The sequence below is a fragment of the Diuraphis noxia genome, unplaced genomic scaffold (genome assembly GCF_037042655.1).
Source record: "Diuraphis noxia isolate RWA-SAM2 unplaced genomic scaffold, SU_Dnox_SAM2 contig0002, whole genome shotgun sequence".
Taxonomy (NCBI): domain Eukaryota; kingdom Metazoa; phylum Arthropoda; class Insecta; order Hemiptera; family Aphididae; genus Diuraphis; species Diuraphis noxia.
In genome coordinates, this window is record NW_028301712.1 from 67,209,411 (window position 1) to 67,226,029 (window position 16,619).

The window sequence follows — 16,619 nt, forward strand, 5'->3', positions numbered from 1 at the left end:
TTCAAGGTTTGCCCTTGTGATTTGTTTATAGTCATGGACTATGGCAAAACATACTTTTACAGGAAACTGCATTCTCTTGAATTGGAAAGGATAACCTTAAAATCAAAGTCCTCGGCTCTAAAATCTGTTATCAGGACCTAGATTTTTCGATTTTGAGAACAATTTTATTTTATTCTGATTCTGACGGTCCCGTATGAATAATAATGCATAAACAAATTTATTTATTTGCTACAGACACGACTTTCTTGATAATATTCGCGTACACAGTACGCACGACCGCGCAGGTTTAAAATCCCCGAATGGCTATCTATAATTCATAATGATAATAATGTTTATAATTAATGTAAAATGTAGATAATGTAACATATTGTTGGTAGATTGAAGCTATAGTCATTACACATTTACTATTTACATATTAAGTAGAGTAAATCCATATTATAATACTATATTTCTTTGGCTATGTACATGATCGTTGTTCGTTGTAATTAATTATTTAATATAGTATTATACTATTAAATTTTATAAAATACATCTAATATTATAATAATATATTATAGTCATTGTAAAAATTAAAAAAGGCTTAAATAACATTGTTTTCTTACCTCGTACATCTCGGTCCCATGGTGTAATGGTTAGCACTCTGGACTTTGAATCCAGCGATCCGAGTTCAAATCTCGGTGGGACCTTTAATTTTTGCAATTTTTTTTCATTTTTTTCTTTTTTTTATCCAATTAAAAATGTATCCGTTAATATACGCATGTTATTTTAACGTCAAAAATTCATAAATTGTGTTTATTGTCGTTACACGCTGATGCAGTTTTAATATTTTACACTTTACCTATTCGTTATATAACTTTATAATTCATATAACTATAATTATATTATATTAGACATTCATAAATATACAGTCTTTACGGATTGCAGCTAAATTTAATCACTCCTATTTCTGTATGTATAATAACTAATAATAAATAAGTAATAACAATATAATGTATTACATACTTATATTTATCTATATACATATATAATATTATGTATCCCCCCCTCGTGTATGACGTGCGGGTCACATATTCCCAACATATCTCAAGGAATGTCTTGCATATACCTCGATGCAGGAAATCGCAATAATCTATCTAGCGATTTGTACGATATACTAGGACCTTTTCTGCAATCACCATATTCGTGTTTCTCCAGGAGACAGGACTGGACAAACTTATTTAATCATTTAAAAATAATAAAACACAACCTTATTATTCTTATCATTCTCATATAATTTAAGCATATTTTATTGTTATTGTTATTAAACTATTCATTTATTATTATGTGTAACACCTTTCAAAAAAAAAAAAAATTCTTATACCAATGGCCGAGTTGCCGAGGTTTATTTCTTTAATAAAAAAATTTAAAAAAATATTATTTATACTAGTATAATACTATCACTAAGTATATTCTTCTTTCTCCATTCCTATATTTAATGACTTTCTCCACTGCACACATTTCACGACAACCCAACGATTTGTATTCACAATCCTAGCATTTTATCTGCCCTAAATTTTATTAAAAATGTTTGTTTAGTATAATTTAATTTATCTATTAAAAATTAATGTTATGGCTTTGTAAATGTAATACTTACATATATCCTATAGGCATGTAAATGCAAATATAAATGTTTCCGATATAATATTTATCAAAGTCGTCTACCTACCATCTCTGCCAGAAGATAATTTTCAACTGCAGTGCATATCGTATAAATCTCACGCACGTTTATCCCGATAATATGATAAATACAAATATAAAATAATATAATATTAAGAGAGCATTATGAATGAATCGTTAAACGCGTCGTATATAGCCCAACAATTGGTCTTGTAACGACTCCGGACGTATTATAATGAATGTATGAATATTTATATTTATATTAAATTTATGAATGTATAATACAAGTCGTATATAATATTATAATGTTATTGGCTTATTGCGCCAAAATTACCAATTAATGTCGCAAGTACCAAGTATATACCTATAATAGTATAATATAATATTTTATATACGTTATATTAATAATACATAACAATAATAATAATTTAGTACTTCGCAGTATGGTCTTCGTGCCTATATTATATTGTACCTATGTTATTACAATTATTACATATGGATATGGTTATTAAAGGTGTAACCACCCCCCCCCCCCTGAAGAAGTCGGGCTTAACTTTTTTTTTATAGGTGAATTTTATGTGCGCGCACCCAATACAATACGACGTTATCGTTTCTGGTGTACCCTTACTTCCTCCCCTATACCCACTATCATTTTAGCTCAAAGGTAAATCTTCATTCCGGCTGCACTCGATGTTCATCTCCTCTCGATACAGTGCTCGGGGTACTGTATAGTTATTATGAAGATCGCACGATATTTTCATCGTGACGTCGCGTATAATTTATTATATAATAATTTTTTTTATTAATCGATCGCTTGGTTTGAAAAAAAAAAAAATTAAAAATTGCAAGTGTAGCCCGCTCGACGAGATTATTATATTATTATGAATTTATGATATTTCAGATTTTTTTTCCTCGAGCAATATCGCATTTTGTGTTCCGCAGTAGCCAGAATATAGTTGGATCGGGCAACAGATTGTCGTATTATTATTATCTGTTATCTATAACGCCGATAATAACAAAGATTTTTGAGATGGTTGTTTTATTTTTATATTATTGCTATACGATACGTCATCATGACTTATTAATAATAATAATAATATTAATAATGAACCGTAATTTAGGATTTTTATCGTCCGCCCCTTAGGTCATAATAATATGATCTATGGTCCGCTATAAAAGTCTCCGACGACGACTGACGGTCATGTCACTCATTACTTCTTTGAGGACTTCAATACCTTTGCGGTGAGTTGTTTTTTCAAAATACACTATACTAATTAATAACATAATTATTTATTAACTGCCGAATTGTTGTTATTGTAATTATTAATTTGTCAATCGTTTAAATCGTTAGAATTATTATTTATTGGTATTTTTTTATTTTTATTATGCACATATACACAATATGCCAAATGCCCGCATTGGTATACAATATAGCTACCTATTTCTTAGTTTTTATACTGTACTTTCACATATCATGATAACTTACTGCAACATATTGTTAAGTACATAATGTTGTGCAATGTCTTAGTCTTTAGACTAGACCAGAGATTTTTTAGGGAGTAAATACATTTTAACACGTTCGATGTTTTGTTAAGTTTTATTTTTAGATACATAATTAGATCCTCAATAAATAAAAACAAATAAACATCAGCTCTAACTATATAATAGATACATAAACTGCATATGATGTGAATATATGAATGTCTTCATACTATATATTATATCCGTCATTTTATTCTCAAATCTCCAATTGATTAGCTAAATTAATTCAATCATATTATATTATTATTCATTATTTCATTATAACTATAAGAAACAGCACGTTAATATACAATATAAATATCATATTATGGGAGTGGAATTAAAATAGGCAAATAAAAATAAAATCTTGTTTTTGAGCATAATGATAGTGAATTCCCTACACTAGATAGCGCTACAGTATTGAATATCGATAAAAACATTCTTAAAACTTGGAAACAAACTTTTAGATTCTGAGCGGAGCGATAAATATATTGATTTTACCATGATGTGTGTTTTTATTTTTTTATTTTTTATTTTTTTATTTTAATGTTTTTTGTGTCTGTCATCACGTTTTGGGGCAGTAAAAGTGATTTTTGACTCCAGTACCTCGTTCGATCAAAAAGTGAATCTAGTTGGTACTTTATACAAAACTAAAAAATTCTTAATATTATCCTAAATAATCGGGATAAACAAACTAAAATTAAGGGAAAAACGGGAAATTTTACGCACAATCAGTTTTCGACAAAATCGATTTTGGTTTTTGAAATAACGTTAAAACAAATCACCTTATATGGTCTCTCTCTCTCTATATATATATATAATATTTGTATTATTATAATAATTATATATATATATATATTATACAAATACATGCAATTTTCGATCATTATTAGTTTTTTTTAAACTAATATCGATAAAAATTTATTTGTTGGGTAGAAAAGCTTGAAATTTTAAAACAAGGCTCTTAACATATTGTTACAATAGCAGTTGAAAACTAAAAGAAATTCATAGTCACAATTTTTTTTTATAAGCATTCAATGTTTGAATTTTGACAAAATACGTAAAAATCATGAAAATTTGCAAATTATTTTAAGCTATAAATTCATAAAAAATTTTCCTTTTAAATTTAAGGTTTGAAAATTTAATACAAGATTCCTTACAAGTTTTTCAATCTTTATCATAAAAGAAATGTCCACCGGAAATTCAAATTAAATTTTTATGAGCATTTGAAATTTAAATTTTTACAACATTGGATTTTACATATAGTGATTTTCTTATTTTGGTGTAACTCTAAAACAAATGACCGCAGATACTTGGAATTTTCACTGAATGTTTATATAGACATTTTCTATATTTGATACGATTTTCAAAATATTTAGATTTGTTTTGAGCTGTTTACTGACGTTTTAACTTTTCAACTTTTTTTTTCTATAAATATCGATAAAAATTTATTTGTTGGGTAGAAAAGCTTGAAAATTTAATACAAGGCTTCTAACATATTGTAACAATAGCATTTGAAAAATATTAAAAATACATTGACACGATTTTTTTTATAAGCATTTAAAGTTCAAATTTTGAATAATACGTAAAAATTACGGCAACGTACAAATTATCTTAGATAGAAATTCATAAAAGTTAAAATAAAAGTATTAAAAGTACATAAAAGTTCTTTTTAAATCTAAGATTTTAAAATTAAATACAAGGCTCCTAATATATTTTTACAATAGCAGTTGAAAAATAAAATAAATGCATAGTCACAAATTTTTTTACAAGCATTCAAATTTTGAATTTTGACAACATACGTAAAAATCAAGAAAATTCATAAATAATTTTACGCTAGAAATTCATAAAAATTTTCCTTTTAAATCTTAGATTTGAAAATATAATACAAGATTCCTTATAAGTTTGTCTACCTTTGTAAAAAAAAATGTCCACCAGGAATTCAAATTAAATTTTTATGAGCGTCTTAAATTTAAATTTTTAGAACATTCGATTTTCACTAGATTTCTCATTTAGCGATTTTCTTATTAAGGTGTAACTCTAAAACAAATGACCGCAGATACTTGAAATTTTTACTGGATGTTTATTATGGGAATTTTCTATATTTTATAAGATTTTTAAAATATTTTTACAATAGTAGTTGAAAAATATAATAAATATTTAGTAACAATTTTTTTTTTACAAGCATTCAAATTTTAATTATGAAAACATTCGTAAAAAGCACGAAAATTCACAAATTATTTTAAGCTAAAAAATTCATAAAAATGTTTCTTATTAAATCTAAGATTTGAAAATTCTTAATATTCTATCATATAATATTATCCTAGAAAGATAAACAGTTTCCGCTCAGAATCGTTTTTTGTATACAATGATATAATATCATTGGATTCAAATTTAATTCCATCCATTACAGTAACCCACTTGTGACATCCACGACTTACCCGCTTTTTTTGTTATTCATGAGTATCTGCTAATTTTAATATCTAATCCATTATCCATTTTATACAGGGTGATTCTTTTAAGTGGGTACACTAATTATCTCGAAAAGTATTTACTTTTTTCAAAATATTTTTTTACATGGTTTCAAGTTGTTAAAAAACCAACGTTTTTATTAAAAAATTATTTTTTTAAATATTTTTTATCCTTATCATTTTTTAAGTTTTTTACTTTTTTGATTGACAACATAGAGTTTTAATTTCATATTCCAAAGCAGAATATTTTTCTAAGTATTTTGATTCATAAAAATCGAATTTAGGACGAGTAGTTTATGAGTTATATGTATTTAAAGTTTAGACAAGCGGAGTAGTGGACAAACATTTAGCGGGGTAACCCCGTACCACTCCACTCTGCCAATCTAAACTTTAAATACTTATAACTCAAAAACCACAAGCCCTAAATTCGATTTTTATGAATCAAAATACTTAGAAAAATATTCTGCTTTGGAATATGAAATTAAAACTCTATGTTGTAAAAAGTAAAAAACTTAAAAAATGATAAGGATAAAAAATGTTTAAAAATATAATTTTTTAATGAAAACGTTGGTTTTTCAACAACTTGAAACCATGTAATAAATATTTTGAAAAGAGTAAATACTTTTCGAGATAATTAGTGTACCCACTTAAAAGAATCACTCTGTATATATGTAACGGTCAATGTGGAATACCGGCTAATGTGATCCTGTTTGGGTAATGTGAACCATGATGTTTTTTTTCACCAACTAATAATATGACTGAATTAAAACAAAGTTAATTATATTCATACATGAGACATGATATTAATATTACGAATATTTTTAAGGAATAATAAAAAAAGGTTAATCGAAAATATCAAATATTGCTCATAGTATATGGTTGACTGATTTTATCAAGACAGCTTTTAATTTTGTCATTCCGATTTGGCTATATCCATTTGGGAAATGTATGATTCTTAAATAATAGGCTTTACGATAGGGAACAAAATCATGCTGCAAGTTGCCAAAATTTCGTAGTTTATTGTAAAATTTCATAGAATTCAATTTATTATAAATTGCTTAAATTATTTAACAATTATTATTATTACTATAATTGTCTTAAAATATTCGTTATATGATAGAGAACTGCAGAAAATGTAAGGGAAATGAAATGTCCCTAGAATAACACCGCTATTAAAATTGATCCTGCCTCAGCATAATATTATATATCTTAGTTGTATCTCTCTATGTAATTAAAGAGGTCCTATAATAATTTACTATAGGGAGTTATGATACACATATTTAAGGCTCCGTTGTACAACAGTGACAAAATCGGTTATATTATTTAAAATGCACCTATACCAATTACAATAATAGATAAGCATATTATTATTATTATATTATTCATATAATAATATGAAATTGATATGACTGATTTATTTTCAATAATCAATAATAAATACAAATACGTGATACTTAAATATCATACATAATTATTGATCATACATCATTAAAATATTAAAAGGAAAAAACCATATACAGTAATTATCAAAACTTTAATTATGCATTATTTCTATTATATACTATATTATGTTTCATTTATCATTAGACTCGTTGTTGTTAGTGAATATTTTGAAGTTTAAACTTTTGCAACTTTAATACCAAAAACCTTTCTAAATTTATACTACGATGACCACCCGAGTATAGGGTGACAACGACACGCCTTGTTCGTACCGAGATAACGTGCTGCCGACCAATTATTATGGTCATGAGGGGAAAACGCGAGAGACGCAGAAAAAATAATTATTAATGGCTGACTTTTCCAATTTATACGACCCCAGTTGCTCTTCATCACCAGAATCATTTTTGTAATTTTTGATTAATTGTATGTGAAAAATGCTGCATAAACGAATTATACGGTGTTTGGATAAAAAAAAAAATGTCAACAATAATATTATATTGTATTTAACCAATTTTGTCTGACTCTAACTATATACAAATATATAATAGGCATATAATGGAAAAAGATATAAGTATGAACAAATTTTGTAACACACAATATCCAAAACAATCAAACATCTGATCGACGCTTTAATTTTAGTTTAAAATAATGACATCATATGAATTTATTCTGATGAGTGATGATCATGTTTTTTGTTCCTGAAGTTCATATTCGTACACAGTGTATATTATTTTACTGTCTTCCGGTCTCGTTATTGTCGGTTAATTCAAACCAATTTAACGGTGTTTAAATTAAATCAAATAAAAAAAAAAAGTCTTCTGCTGTTGTTATTCATATAATCGGTACCTGCACGTTGTGTTAAAATTTAAACGATCTGAAACGGCCGTTGAGCATTTTAAGTGTACACATATAATTTTCCCGATTGGAGATAATTCATCCTAATGTCAGCGTCAAAATCATAATATTTTTCTCTTTGCCTAGACGAAACTATGTCCGATTGGTCGTGCATGCCAATCAACGCAACGCTATTGTAACATTTGTAACCAATCTTCTAGTCTGAAGTAAGTTTTTGATTCTGTTTATTTACTTAGTAATCGGTATAGTAAATGCATCATGAAAAGATTAACATAATTTATCAGGAACTTTAAATATTACACGGAATGCGATTTCTTCGGATGGTCCTTTGTCTAATAGGCGATAACCGATTGATTTCTACAATTATATAATTGCACGTATATGTTCTTAATCTATCCATTTAATTAAGGCATTAGATAAACGTTAAAACTAAATTACTCTCTGCAATTATATTTATTTATATAATAAACATATTTTACTATATTATTATAATATGTTTGGTACATACTGATATTCTGCAGTTTTAATTTATGATATGGTAATAATATATTCATATTACATGATGTGAAATATTATATTATGTTGAGTATATATATATAATATAATACAATTTATATATGATTAAAATACAAGTATATTGTGTCGTTAAAAATAAATGGAATGAAATTCTCATACAATTTATTTTATATAGTATAATAGTTTTGAATTTTCATTGTTCAGATTAATAATTAATATGTGATCACTGATGTAATGATTTACAATTTGTGGATAATTTATATTTGATGTTGAATCCTATTTCCAAGTTCTTGAAACCATCGTATTTGTTGGTAACAACACCTATGAGTAGCGGACATTGTGTTACAATTGAATAAAAAAAAAATCAACCAACAATAATATTATAACGGATACCTATTATCAAATCATCGTTTTTGAGTAGTTTTAATACTATAACTGACTAAATGAAAAATTGTAATAAAACTATGGTTGGTAGGTGGTATATGTATAACTTTTATGTAATACATTTTATATTTTATTGATATTATTTCAAACAGTAACAATAAGCATTTAAGTATAAAAACATTTAACTAACCAATTCGATCATTTCTTTTTACACAGATTACCGTCACAACACAATTATATAAGAACTTGATGAATATAAGTAATCAATCAATATCATTATTATTTTCATATTATAGTCTAATTTTAGCCATGTATATTATATTTCCAATATAACAATTATGTATAGGTAGTGTATATAATTTGGAAAAATAATAGATATGACAAAAATTAGACTATAATATGAAAATAATAAAGGTATTGAGTGATAACTTAGACATTGAGTGCCTAAGTCACTGTGTAGGTATGAAGGATAATAGGTGTAAAAAGAAATTAAACAATTGGTGAATTTAATATTGTTTGTGTTCTTCGACGAATTCTCTTTAATAATTTTGGCGATGTCCATCCTTCTTGTTCTCCAAGGAAATGGTCATAGCTGAAATTAAATAATGTTATGTATTTATTGATGAAAAATATAGAAATTAATAAATATCGTAAATAATCATACCCATAAAAATAATTTAGGGCCATAATGCTGATTTTTCCTTTTGCCTCTTTTTTTTTTTTTTTTTTTTTTTATTTAAAATTAAGCCGCAACAACAAAGATTATTGGCTGAAGTTAAATTTAACATATGGTGATAAAGGAGGGATATTTCCTCTTTTTTTTGTTGGTGCTGTAAAGTATAAATTAATACCAATAATAACTGATTATTTTATAAACATTTTATCTGAGTTTACATTAGGTATATGAAATATTTAAAGGAATGAAAAAAACTAAAAAGTATTAAAATATTAGTTGTTAATAGAAGTATGTTATAATATAAAAAATTACCTCGTGCAACAAAAGCTTTTTTATGTACCGTACTTACCGTATTAACGGTTTAATTTTGCCCTGGGCGCCAAATCTTAACGGCACAGCCTGGTTACATGCATTTATATCATTCACCAAAGTATATATTTTATCTAATTAAATTGAATATTACATGCTGTTAATACCTTATAATAATCAATAATATATATTTAAAACTATGATACGGCACGCACGCTATAAATGCGCTGCTGTCTCGTAAAAATGAACTCGTTGGTATTTGGTAAATAATAATCCTTTTATTTCTGTGTAAATATAATATTCTATACAAAAATGAGGAATCGGGGACCGATGGCGTAGCGGTCTTCGAAACCTTGAACGGCTTGAACAAACATGGGTACAACGTGTTCCAGTATATAAAAAATACTAGCTCGTAGTATGTACATAAATTGGGTGGGGAACGAGATCTGATCACGTCGGGGCCGCTTATGAAAGTGGCACCCGTTCCGTGAGTCTCATTCGGATAAGTGTGACCTAAACAATACAGAGGTTTTCCTGAAAAGGACAATTTTGGTTCCACGGAGACTAGTCCCAATCGGCGTGGGGTAATCGTCGGTTGGTCATTGAGTCGACTTCAGGGTTGTGTGTCGCTGGTGTGCAACTGGTTGACAACTGGCGGTCGTCGGGGTTGGGCATCAGAAACGATAACGTGCAGCAAGCTTGCAATTAAGTGGGTCGGTCGTAAATGGCCGTTATATATGTCACTTGGTGACAATAATATTATAATAATATATAACAATCGGGATACGATTCAGGTATGCCGCTGGTGGCACCTGATTGTACTATTATGTTTTGACAGTTGAGGGTTAGGATGAAAACTGATTTAAGTTTTGTAGCTGCACCGTTATATATAATGCATTTATGGGGAATTCCGGTGCCGGATGGTTGAGTTTATTAAGAGTGACGAGAGAATGTCGCACTTTTGCAGTGGTGCGGGTTACTTGATTGGTGCGTGCGTTTTTCCTTCATCAGCCTCTTGTAATTTATTTCTTTACAAACCACCTTCGTCAGTCAAGTTTCCCTGACAAAAGTGTGAAATTAAATTGTCAACGTGTGGTTTCGTACACACTGTTGGTCTTGAAAAAGACCTTTTTACGCGCTCGTGTGTATATGTGCGCCGTTATAACTTTCGTTTTCGCAAAAATGTTTCAATACCCAGATGGCAAGCATATTTTTGGCGTCCTTTCTTGAAAAACCTACATAAAAAAGCAACGATAAAAGTGATTAGTGATTATTGTTGTAACAATTTTAAATATCAATACTTTAATACTATTATTAATCCAACCAATATTTGTCGTAAATAATCTTTTTTTTTAATCTTAAATAGACATTTTTTTTTTTTAGATTAAGATAATCTCGACATTAATTTTTCGACAGAAAATCGTTTAGATTATTATTGTATACATATTAAAGTGATCATATAAAAATCATACATCACATCTACGTATGCATATTTGATAAAAAATTCAGAAAGAACAAAATACATTTATTTAACGAAGTTTGACTAATAACACTTACAAATCGAATATTAATAAATAATAATTAATAATTAATAATTAGTTATAAATATAATTATAATATAATATAATATAATATAATTATAATTAATAATTAATAATTAATAATTAACTATTATTAAAAATTCTCAAAATGTCATAGGTTTTGATACGATTGAAATTGTTAAAAATCAAAATTGATCTAATGGAAATATTTGAAATGTCAGAAACTCAGAATTAATCACCTGAGCACATTTTGATGAAAAACATCATGGTATGTGCAAAAATTTAATATGATTAAGTAAATTGTGTAGAACAAAACTTGAATTCCAGTCAATTTAATAACAGTACCTAGTATAATAAATTAAGTTATTAGGCAGAACTTCAAAATAAAATATGAACACTGCAAAATAATATAGTTTTCAATGTAAATACAACCCAATATAATTTAAATTTTATCCCCAATGGCCTATGTCACCGAGGATATATTTCGTGTAAAAAAAAAATATAATTTATAAAAATTATAAAAATGTAAAAATTACTCAACAAGGCGACACCAGTAAATTTCCTTCGACATCAAAATCCATTATTAGGTATTCAAAAAAACAATTAAGGGCCTCCTGATGAAGGATTAATAATGACCTATACTTTAAGTCGAACAAAAGCTACCACATTAAACATAAAATCTTATTAAAATTGGTTGAGTAGTTTCATTCGCATTGGTATTTTATTATTATATCATGTTATCTGACTTAAATGAAAATATAAACAGCATAATATTTATAAATACATCACTAAGTACCCAAAAATATATTATCTGCGTAACAATTAAAATATTCATTTGACAATTTAACGTCTGCACGGACCGTTACGTTATTTCTATAGTACCTACCTATATTGTTATACACAAAATATAGTGAACGAGTTAATTATTATTGCTTATTGAAAACTACAATTGTCTGGGTTTCAAGATGAAGACAATATCATTTATAGCACTAGGAGCAATAGCCGGTTCAAATATAGAATGTACCATTGCATCGTGATGACTGTAATTTTATTTAGGTACCTCCGCATATCCGTTCGGCGATAATATTAAATTATTTATAAATTAATAATACTTATATGTTATAATATATATGGTGACTCTTTTATCATTGAACAATCATTATTTCAAAAATTACTAATGTTTTTGAAAATATTTTTTTACATAGTTTCAAGTTATTCAAAAACCAACGTTTTTATTAAAAAAATTTATTTTAAAATATTTTTTATCCATATCATTTTTTTACTTTTTTGAATGACAACATAGAGTTTTGATTTCATATTCCAAAGCAGAATATTTTTCTAAGTATTTTGATTCATAAAAATTGAATTTAGGACGAGTATTTTAAACAGCAAAATTTTTGTCCACTACTCCGCTTGTCTAAACTTTAAATACTTATAACTCATAAACTACTTGTCCTAAATTCGATTTTTATGAATCAAAATATTTAGAAAAATATTCTGCTTTAGAATAAGAAATTAAAACTCAACTCATTCAAAAAAGTAAAACACTTAAAAAATTATAAGGATAAAAAATATTTTAAAATAATTTTTTTATATAAAAACGTTGGTTTTTGGACAATTTTAAACTATGCAAAATAATATTTTCTAAAACATTAATAATTTTTGAAATAATGAGTGTTCAATGATAAAAGAATCACCTGGTATAATACTTGTAGGATTTAAAACTTTAATACAATTATAAACGTACATTTCGCCAGCCCCCCAAGTATGATTTTTGAATTTACGGTTAAACCAGTATCGCACAAATTCTGAAATTAGTCACACAAATTCACACTAATGGCACACTAAAGTTTAGCAAAAAAAAAATTCAAAAATCATACTGGAGGGGGGGGGGCTGGCGAAATGTACGTAAATTATAATATTTTTTACTGTACAATGAATCTAATATATTATTAAAATTACTGGATACTACCGTCTACTAATTACCAACACTACAATATCTACTTCTAGGCCTATGTCGCCGAGGGTATATTTCGTTTAGTATAAAAAAATAAAAAAATATCTACTTCTAAAATCAGTCAAATAATATACATATAATTATAACAAATATTAGGCATAACTTTAAGGATAGGTATATAATATTCATAAAACTAATAATTAAGATATTGTATACTTCAAAATACTACATACAACATAAAAACTTAAGGTATAATATAGACACAAATTATAACATATTTCTTAAATAGAGAAGAATTCAAAAATTATATTAGTTATAGGTAGTCGATAAAACTAATCTAAGTTAGAACAATTATGTATTCGTTGTATGTGTGAACTATAAGTTGTAACACATAAATACATAATATAATTATATATAATTAATTTATACTAAAAGAAGCTATATATGATTATAAATCATATTTTTCTAGTAAATATCGATAGTTATTGCTATTAAGTACTAACTAATAGGTAAACTAAGTAAGACGTATATTATACCATTGTAGTAAAGTATATAAAGTTTAAATAAGTATAATCTCAAAATCTTAAAATCATTTCTATTATTTAATTTGAACTATTATTTACTTTAACACGGAATGGAAAATGTTGTTCGTTACAGTTATCTTAAAAAGTTATATTTTAAAGCGATAAATATCTAGCACAATCCACACAAAATTTGCTCGGTGATTTTACCAACATAACCGACTAGATTATTTTTATTCCATATAATGATCATTCAATTTTGTAGATTGCAACTTGTGTAAGTACAGCATTTGGCTTTAGAATATTTCTCATAATATTTTGTTTTCTTTAATTTTTATCGTTAGTATAACTCATTTCGGATGTACTTGAAATGGAAAACTAATTTAACACTATTATAAATGATTTAATTAATAAAAAAAGTTGTGTTGGCACAGAAGCTATCAATTATGCTACTTTAACGGGTTTTACGGTGTAAAAAAAATAAATTCACCACCTGTTGGTTATAAATTTACAGTTGGGAAGTTATCCAAATCGAAATGCCACAGCTCTTTGCTGTATGAAAATAATTAATAATTTTACTTTATTATTATGTCATTAGGTATCTATTTTTTTTTATACTTGTATTATAGTTGATTTAATTTTTAATTTTGTGAAAAAAAAACTATTGTTTTATTAATACTTCATTAATTAATAAATAAAATTAATTATACCACGTGATTAAAATTAAAATTTTAACATCATTATCTAATTTTTATGGAATCACAGTAAATTATTCATTATTGTTTATTAATGTAAATCGATGTTTAATGACGTCCTTATATATTGAACAAACGTCTTTACTATGAACGTAGTTTGCCTTAATTATCAGTGGAGGCTATATAGGACTAGCAAAATGTATTCCAAAAACTCCTTGTGTTTAACTTGAATTACATAATGGAAATATTTGACTTCTACTTAATTTGACATTTTATTTTAAAATTCATAAAAGATAAAACAATTCAGATTGTTGATCTAATAAATAAAGATATTTATGATAAATTAAATAGGTATATGTATTATGTAAGTGGGATAATTGTCAATAAACGTTACACTGGTAATACCTATTTGAATCCTTGTTTTAGTTTGTAATCTTTGTTTTGTTTAATTTCGGATAAAATGTTTTAAATTAAAGTAAGCATGGGGGGGGGGGGTACAAATGTTTCTGTGAGAGTTTTAGCCCCCATCATAGCCACATTCTTACTACGTCCATGTTCTTTACAGTAACATAATATAGACGGATGACGTACTATAAGACTACTATTTTCTATATCTTTAAAATACTACTGTTCTTTGGCAGCAGAGGAGTAGTATTGAGCCAACAGACACTCTTTTGCTGTCAGTTCTAACTGGAACAAAAAAAAAAATATCTATTTGAAACGTCTTTGTCAAAGACATCAGATAAATACATATGCGCAAATTGATTCAACTTGGTGGGGGAAGGCTTAAGCACTGACTATTTATGCGTTGAGTTTTTAATAGTTTGTGGGACACTTATAAATTGGGTGAGGCGGCTAATTATTTATTGGGGGGGGGGGAAGCCCCCTTATACCCTCTGCGATTTGCGTCTATGGATAAAATGTACTATACTATTAATATTATCATAGTATTATAAGAATATAATATAAATAAAAAATGTTTCCAATCATAAAATGATAAGCTTGATATAGTAATAACGCGTTACAGACACACCGTGAAAAACATCCGCACACAGTTGACGCCTTTAACGGAAACACTTGAAATTAATTTGGGCGTTCCCTGACCTTATTACGACAATAAACAATAATAATAATAATGTGCATACTTTCGTTTACCTAAGATGTGCTTGGGGTTTTCCTCTGCGTCTTCTATCGCTCCGCATGACATTTGCGACTTATTGAGCTTTCGTTATGTTCCACAGTTGATTTTGGATTAATCTGGGTACGAAGGTGACAGTGAGAACCGATGACTTTAATATTGGTACACCGTAATTCTTTACCTACAAATGGACTAGATGCTTTGTAAATTTGAATAACAAAATATAATATAATACCATTCCAAATAATTTATTACCTTACAATATATATTGCATGATTTTATAATCGAGACTCGAGTTGTTTCACTTTGTTTTTCATGGATTATTTTGTTTATAATAAACACATAGTTTTAAATGTTGAATGTTTTATAATATTTATTAGTTTGCTTTAAGTAAAATAAAACAAATAAGTATTTCCAAAAATCTTGTCAACTTTATATCTAGTATTTTTTCTAAGTTATAGGCTGTTGTAGTAATAGGCTGCAGTACCTACTTTGGTTGTAATTTTATACATGAGAACTTTTAGACCTTTTTAGTGAGTTAAAGAAACAGGAAGGTTTTACATTCGATCCTAATTAATAATATGATAAATATTTTAGATAATTATTAATTAATTCATGAACTCTGTGTGACTTTTAAAATTGTTTTTTTACACAAGTCTCAGGTATCGCAAGTATAAGTTCTGTCTAATATAATATATGGCTCGTTTCATCTTAGTTCAAAAATTTAATTTCCTAGCAACGGGTCCAGTTCTAGGTTACAGAAACTTGTTTCGAGCCTTTCTGTAATTTTACCATACAATGCCTAAGGAACTACAATAATAAATCATAAATCATCATCAATTACAGTAAGAGGAAATATAATTAATATTTAATTTGTTGTTAATTACACACTGATTTTTTTAAATAAAATAACAAAGTTTTAAAGTAAACATTTTGCAC

The 16,619-nt window shown here is 27.0% G+C and overlaps 1 protein-coding gene and 1 non-coding gene across 7 annotated transcripts in view; both read left to right on the forward strand.

The window, feature by feature from the left end:
- Positions 1-614: 614 nt before the first annotated feature.
- On the forward strand, positions 615-686 carry TRNAQ-UUG (transfer RNA glutamine (anticodon UUG)). The gene has a single exon. It is a non-coding gene; the product is annotated as a tRNA-Gln (tRNA).
- Positions 687-2,434: 1,748 nt separating this feature from the next.
- The window catches only part of LOC107165779 (uncharacterized), a 33,393-nt gene continuing 19,208 nt past the window's right edge, over positions 2,435-16,619 (forward strand). For 5 of the 6 annotated variants that reach the window (XM_089219910.1, XM_089219912.1, XM_089219915.1 and 2 more), the window contains exon 1: positions 7,924-8,149. The gene's annotated coding sequence lies outside the window, so the exon portion shown is untranslated. Of the gene's footprint in view, positions 2,899-7,923; positions 8,150-16,619 lie in introns of those variants that run through there. The other variant, XM_089219911.1, reaches the window with a different exon arrangement.